Source organism: Camponotus vicinus, unplaced genomic scaffold, assembly GCF_025532165.1.
Source record: "Camponotus vicinus isolate PSW18456_S1 unplaced genomic scaffold, iyCamVici1.0 SCAF_7, whole genome shotgun sequence".
NCBI classification, from domain to species: Eukaryota; Metazoa; Arthropoda; class Insecta; order Hymenoptera; family Formicidae; genus Camponotus; species Camponotus vicinus.
The window spans coordinates 733,931-741,725 of NW_028141979.1; the positions used below are offsets into that span (position 1 = coordinate 733,931).

The window sequence follows — 7,795 nt, forward strand, 5'->3', positions numbered from 1 at the left end:
AAATTAAACGAATGACTCACAAACCTTTTTAATTATACTTCAAAACTCTTCATACGAAATACAAACGATTCATAAGGAGAATTTTTAATATTTAGTTATGTTGGATAACTACATACTGTAAAAATGATTAATTTTTTATAATTATTCTAATTACTCACAACGTTTTTAATCACACTTCAAACATCTTCATACGAAATACAAACGATTCCATAAGGAGATTTTTGGTTGGCTGAAAAATTTCCGGCTAACTTAATACGAATCCCCTCTCAGGCTTCTCTCTGGTTTTACTAAGTTGTATAGTGGCGCTCCCTAGATCCATTTCAGAGCCGATGGAACTACATGGCTAGATTCACTTTTTGATCCCATGGTAAAACGACCGCTTGGTTCATATCCGTACTAGATCCATAATTATGGATCAAAAGTACGGAAATATATTATAAATTTACTAACATTTATTACATATCATTAACTGCGTGTAATCTTTTTTTGTTTTAATCATATTATGAACCCGTTTAAAGAATACAAACAAAATATATGTAGAAATGATTTCCTTAATTACGTTAATGTAAATAAAATTATTATGTCAATGTAAATAAAAAGTGAACAAAATTTTTTTCGTAAGGCATTTTTGAGAAAATCGATTGTAAAAATCTGATGTAATCAAGTACATATGCACTTGATTAATAACAAAAGGTGTCTTGATGCATCTTTGAAAACATTATTAATAAAATGTTTCCGATGTCGAAAATTCCGAAGTCTCTTATATAAAACTTTATTTATCTCTACAATATTTCACGAGTATATGTCATCTTACTGTAGAAAATAAAATGAATTTTATTCGTTTGAAAATAATTTTAATGGAAAATTTTGCGATTATAAAATGACATCAAACACTTAATTACTATGCATTTTTATCCAATGCATCTTCTTCTTCAAATCTTTGCAGTGCTATGATCTGTCGCATTCCCAAGACCATATTAGGGTGTTAGTGCTTCTTTCTTCTTATGATTTTATCATTCTTTTACTTCTATCTTATTCAAAAAATATAATAAATATTAATTATTATAATTATAATATATTATAATATAATTATTACATTAATAATTATTAATATAATAATTATAATTATGGTATCTCTCTTAGTCTGACTCTTTCCCTTTGACCTATCCGGCATGGGTGACCCTACCAATAATTAAGGCCGGTGTTCATATAGTCTTATATTTAAGATCGTTTTAAGTAAAATTTAGAAAATGTTTGTTATTTCATTGAAATTGAACAGAATCTTAAGATGCGATCTAAGATCATATTCAAGATGATTAAATATAAAAACAGATTGTATGAATACCGGCCTAATTACCGCCGGCATAGCTCTCCGGATCATTAAAGTACTCAAACCTCCTCACCCGGCAAATGCCTTCGTTAAGGTGGAGATACCATCGAGGAGGTAAAATTTTTTTACTTTATTTTCTTTTAATAGTGTAGGTTTTTCAAATTTTCCAAATAGAAAACAATACAAAGAATTTATAAAATATTATAGTGTATAATTACATAGCTTGCAGTCATATAAAAATATATTACAAAATATATATTATAATTATAGTACAATTTATAAATTGGTGATGCTATCAACATCAAATAAATATGTATTCGAATTTATACAAATATTTTCAATAATACGGATAATGATGTTGAGAGCATTAACATACACGCTTGGACTTACAATAATATTGTATATATGTATATGGAAAGAAAAAGAAAGGAAAGTTTGGAGAGTAAGACAATTTTTCGAAAAATGAAAATATTGCAAGATATATTTTCCATTTTTCGACTTTTATTCAAGATTTATTCTCTATTGTAAGTGTTATAAATAACTTTTACACATAATTTTGTTATCATTTTCACAATAGTATAACTTAATACATAATATTTTACTTTAGCTCGAAATACAATATAGTTATAAAATATAAATTACAAAATTAATTTAATATATAATGATACAATCAAATTGAAAGTCTATAATGTATAACAATAACAATAATAAATTATATATACATAATATATATATATATAATACATAAATAAATTGTTAATATATAAAATTTTACATTATTGTTAATATATAAAATTAATAATACATAAGATAATACATAAAATTTTTCGTTGAAAACATGTAGTATATAATACATAATTATAACAATAAAATATACATTATATATAATACATAAAATAATACATAAAAAATTGTTATGTAGAATATATACATAGATTATTTTACTATATATTACACGAAAATATCCACAATACGTACAACGTAAAATTGATTAGAAATTTTTAGATTAGCGTAGCTGATCATCTATCGCGACTAAAAGAATCATTAATAAATTTATCGATTATGTTCCTCTCAATTAAGAAAGAGTAATTTTAATGCGGAATTTTAATGCGTTTTGTAAGATTTTCTAAAAAAAATGTTCGATGACGCGAAAAGATAAGTAAAACTTCGATGTTACCCAATGATTAAATCAGAGAAAAAATCGCGGTTTAAATTTCGCGAATATATATAATAAATAAATAAATTAATAATAATAGTAATATTTAATCACAATACATATAATTTCTATAATAATCGGAATACCACGTGCGCACATGCAATATAATTATTATCATTTTGTGCGACAATAAAAATATTGCAACATTAGAGGCGCATTTTAATTATAATTTGTACAATATTATAATTATAATATACGTAAGGAATGAAACGCGGATGCAGAATCTAATACTCGATTTCTTTTCAAATATACAATTTCATGTAAATTTCGCGATCAAAAGTAAAATATATATCTTGTTCCGCGGACAATTGCAAACAGGCTAAACTTTAATGTTCCTTAAAATAATCGCGTTATCGCCACGTTCAACGAAGGATAACTGGCCCAACGATTAGACCAGATCAAAATCCCTCTGCCGGGTGACACGCTGGTTAATATCTGACAGAGAGAAGAACGATCCTAAAAGTGGAAAGCGACTTCAATTTGTCTTATTTCTTCTATTTCGGATCTCGCGAAATCGATTCACAACGAATAGTTAAGTGATTCATTAAACATCAGAAGTCCCTCTACAGGAAGGAACGAATCCCCGATCCTCCTGATTGCTCCCGATAACAGTGATTTCGGCAGCGGATTAACGACTGTTACCCTTCTTATCATTTTCAATATATGAGATTAAAATTCGCGTGAAAAAAACATGTTCTTCGATTTTAAGAAATATCTTTTTTTACAAAATAATGACTGGATATAATGATTTTTATATACATGTTACAATCAAGTATATTTAGAAAAAATGAAATACATGCGCTTTTATCGTTGCTTGGTTAAATATGTGAATAATAATTTTAGGGTACCAAATGTGCTCGAGACAAATCAAATCTGATAACAGTGAGATTAAAAAAAAATTCAATTTGAATATTTAGCAACATCAAATGAAAGATTATCAAGGAATTAATTTTTCTGTTGCATTTAACAGTTAACACTTAGCACGTAACAATAATTTGCAGACATCTTACTGATATCAGAGTACCCATTCGATTTGTCTCGAATTTTTTAATTACTCACACATTTTATATTATATCATGCATTCCTAATATATTATTAAGAATAATATAAAAAAATAGTTTTTCAAATATGTCACAACTTACGCACATGTATTTTATTATATATACACTCTTATCTAAAATAAACTATAATTATAATATACTGAGATAGTGAAGCATCCAGTGATCCCTGCAAGTGGTTTCTTAAAAGAGACCAAAAATAAAATTAATTCAAAATTAATTAATAAAATATACTTGTTTGTAACCATAACTTTTCAAATAATAAAAATTTTGCACAAAAAAGTCTGCAAAAACTTATTAAATGAAATTTATATTTGAAAAAGTGAATTTTATTTATTATATCCATTTTTGAACTATTATTAAATATTTTCATTATTAATATAATATTGATATTAATAGAAAAGATATTAATGGAAGAACATTTTTGACAAAAAAAAGGAAAATATATCTTCTCTCAAAATATATTTAATGAATTTTGTGATTCGATTTCAGACACTGTACGGTGATCGTCGTTAAATCACTGCCAAAAACACTGTTTTCAGGAACCGCCAAGAAAACCTGGGTTTAATTCCAACTCTGTAATGGAAACTCCCAATTTTTAATGAAGCACCGAACTAAACGTTGCGGATAAATTCCCAAAACCGACAAGAAATAACTCTCCACAATGAAAATCGTTTCGACTATCCGCCAATACGAACTGTACATTTGCTAGCGTCCACTTGACATGAGGGATAGCGATAAGGCTTCTTCGCCCAGACAGCGATCACGTCCAAAAACGTGAAAATAACGCAATTGTTTGCAATATAATTTATTATAAAATCGTTCAATAAATATTTAACGCGATACGAAATACATTTCCGATACGAAATACATTTAATTGAAAACGATAATCAAAGAAAATTATTTCGTTTTACAGATTTTAATTTCCGCGTGATCGATAATATTTAATCTTTCGCAATATTTTATTTTCGAATATACTTGTGTTTTTGTAATATTAAAAGCGCGACAAATTTTACGAGTAAAAAGCTAATATCTAATTATTGGGTTAACATCGTGTTTCTTTTGATACTTTTTTTTTTAGTAATCTTTATTATGTAAAAGAATTTTTTATTTGCAGTATTTTGAATTTACAGTATTTGCGCGATTAGGAAAATTTCTCGAATTTATTAATAATTTTTTAGTATAAAAAGTAAGTTATCCAAATACCTTAATAATTTTACAATTCAAATATTCAAATATATATTAAATGTGTTAATTCAACAAATTTTGTTATTGTACGTATTCTTCTAATTTCGTGTAATGTACAATAGATTTCTTTTACATTATTACAATTAGACATTATTACAATTTATATACATTTGTGCAGAAAATTATGAAAAATAAAAAATAATACAATTTATATTATAGATGCTATTAGTATCAATATTCTCAACATAAGGAAATTGCCAAATTTTTATTATTTGAAATGATTAATCAATGATAATCAATGTATATAGATTTAAATAACTTAGAAAAAAAATTATTTAGTTTGAATTACTTTTTATTCTCAATATTTTATCAAATAAATATTATCATATTAGATACTAATAACATTCACATTTGAATTCAAGTGATAAAATAAATTATTAATACAGTTTATAAAATATAAAATATTAAATCTAATACATGTTATACGTATAATAAAATGCAACTTAAATGTATATTATGTATTTAAGTTACATTTTTTACATTTTCCATACATTAATTTTTTATTTTTATTTATAATTTTTTTATAATCAATTTCAATTCTTTACATATAATTTATTTAATTTTATACAAAATAAATTATATGAAAATACTCCTAAAAATAACATATTTTTATGTCTTTTTTCCTGAAAATAAATTTAATTTTTATATGCCCTAATAGCCCTAATAGCCCTAACAGACCTAACAGTCCTAACAGCTCTAACAGTCCTAACAGTCCTAATAATTATGTTTTTCCCTTAAAATAAATTTAATTTTTATATGCTCTAATAGTCCTAACAGCCCTAACAGCCCTAACAGCCCTAACAGACCTAACAGACCTAACAGTCCTAGCCGCCCTACTTGCTGGCTTACACCAGCAAAAATTCGCGATAAGGTGAAATAAGGGGAACCCTAATTAGGAATCCGCGATAATGAGGAATTTAAGGAGTCTTAACCGAAAATCCGCGATAAAATTTAGGCCTTAGCTTTAGGCCGCGCAACACATCTTTTGGCCAATATTGACCATGTAAATATTTTTCAAGCCAGTTATCTCTACTTCTGGCCATTCATCCTGACGACTAATTTGTTTAAAAAACGATCGTGCGATATTATGATCGTTTCTTTAACGCACGTTATTCAGTCGTCAAAAATTGCAAAATATAAATCATCATGCATATATAAAATATAATTAGCATGCATTTTAACTCTCGGTCGGCGGGTTACTTATAAATATCTTTATCTTATAGATTAAATATTTAAATATTTACATATTAAAAATCTTTTTTTTTTAAATTATTTTTTATAAAGGCCGATATATATAATGGAAATAAATAATTTCATGTATATGTCTCTCATAAAATTACAATAAAAATCATCTATATCTTTATTTTAAAAATTTTTCCTTTACTTTTTCACTTTAATTTTTACACGCGTATTGTCCCGCCAACCGAGAGTTAGAAGCAACGGATTTCTTCATGCATTTACAAATCCTTTGCTTCAAAATAAAAGATTGTCACTTACCGGCACTGATGCGCAACAGCGGAGTTGATATTGAAGCTACGTTGTCTGTAACATACAAATATAAAATACAAATTATAACAATGTTTAAAATAATTAATATTTTAAGAAATTATTATTGGACTCATTGAATTTTATATCCGATGCACGCAATTATAAATAGATATACAAATATTAAATAATTTTATAATTAATTAATATTTTTAAGTAGAAACTTTTATAGAAAGAATTATACAAAAATTTTCTCAATTTTTTCTTATTTAAATCATTCATATAAATCAAATTAATAAATTAAATTAATTTACTTATTTATACACAATTAATAAAAATAATAATACTCACCATCAGGTTGTTCCGCTGGTGCAGGATGCCTTTCCTAGGCCTGCTCCTCCTCTCAGATCATTTGGGTCGATCTATAACATACAAATAGAAGATCTAAATTATAATAACGTTCAAAATAATTAATATTTCAAAAATTATTGCATTGAATTTTATATTCGATGCATATAATAATAGCAGATTAATAAAATAATTCTATAAATTTTAGAAACAAAAATATTATTAATAATCCTTTAATAATTTCATAAAAGCTTGTATCTTTACAAGATCTTTTTCTTCAATTCTCTCTTATTTAAATCATATAAATAAAAATCAAATTACACGATTAATTGTTTAAATTTTAATAAATATATTCAATATTTAATATATATAATTGCAAATAAATAAACTATTTACCAGAAGGTTGCTCTGCCGGCGCCCGATGCCTCTCCTAGGCCTCCTCCTCCTCTCAGTTAGACGCGCGATACTTAACGGCACTCCCGCACTCACGAGCGATATTTTTATATCGCTATTTTCGCACTTTTACGCGCGATACTAAACGGTTTCCGCACTATTTCGGTACGATAAAAAATTTTCTATTTAGTCGCGCGATGTATATACTTAATATGTGTATACTTTGAACGGCACTCCCGGTTTCGGTACGAGCGAAAATCCCATTTCACTTATGAGAATCAGCTTCGAGCCAACAGGTCGGGAATGCAACGATACAATGAGCAAGGACTAAGCCCAAACCGGAAAGAAGACGAAACGATTGACGGAAATAGAGGAAAATGAATTTCACCAACTCTTTTTCGCGCATAATTATCCTATCTCGTACCGAACCTGGACCCGCTAAGCACGATTTCAGGTGCTTCGCCCGGAACACGAAGTTTCCCGCAATGCAGGATATGGCTACACCAGGCTGGTAGACGGCAAAAGAAGAGGATACCCACATTTTTTAAATGCTAACATTCAGCAATTTAGAAAATGGGGAGGCAACCCCTTTTACCGAGCGAAAATCGTGCCTAGGGGAATCCACTCGACTCCTCGACAGGGTTAACACACGCAGTGCGTGTGGCTGTAGACGAGCAAAGAGAAGGAACCCATTGACGACTATTCCGAGCAATCGAT

At 27.6% G+C, this 7,795-nt stretch overlaps 1 long non-coding RNA gene across 1 annotated transcript; it reads right to left on the bottom strand.

The window, feature by feature from the left end:
• Positions 1-6,158: 6,158 nt before the first annotated feature.
• Positions 6,159-7,500, bottom strand: LOC145974796 (uncharacterized). The gene is made up of 3 exons (XR_014439798.1): positions 7,082-7,500; positions 6,689-6,759; positions 6,159-6,394 (listed from the first exon to the last, which is right to left on the bottom strand). It is a non-coding gene; the product is annotated as an uncharacterized LOC145974796 (long non-coding RNA).
• Positions 7,501-7,795: the final 295 nt, after the last annotated feature.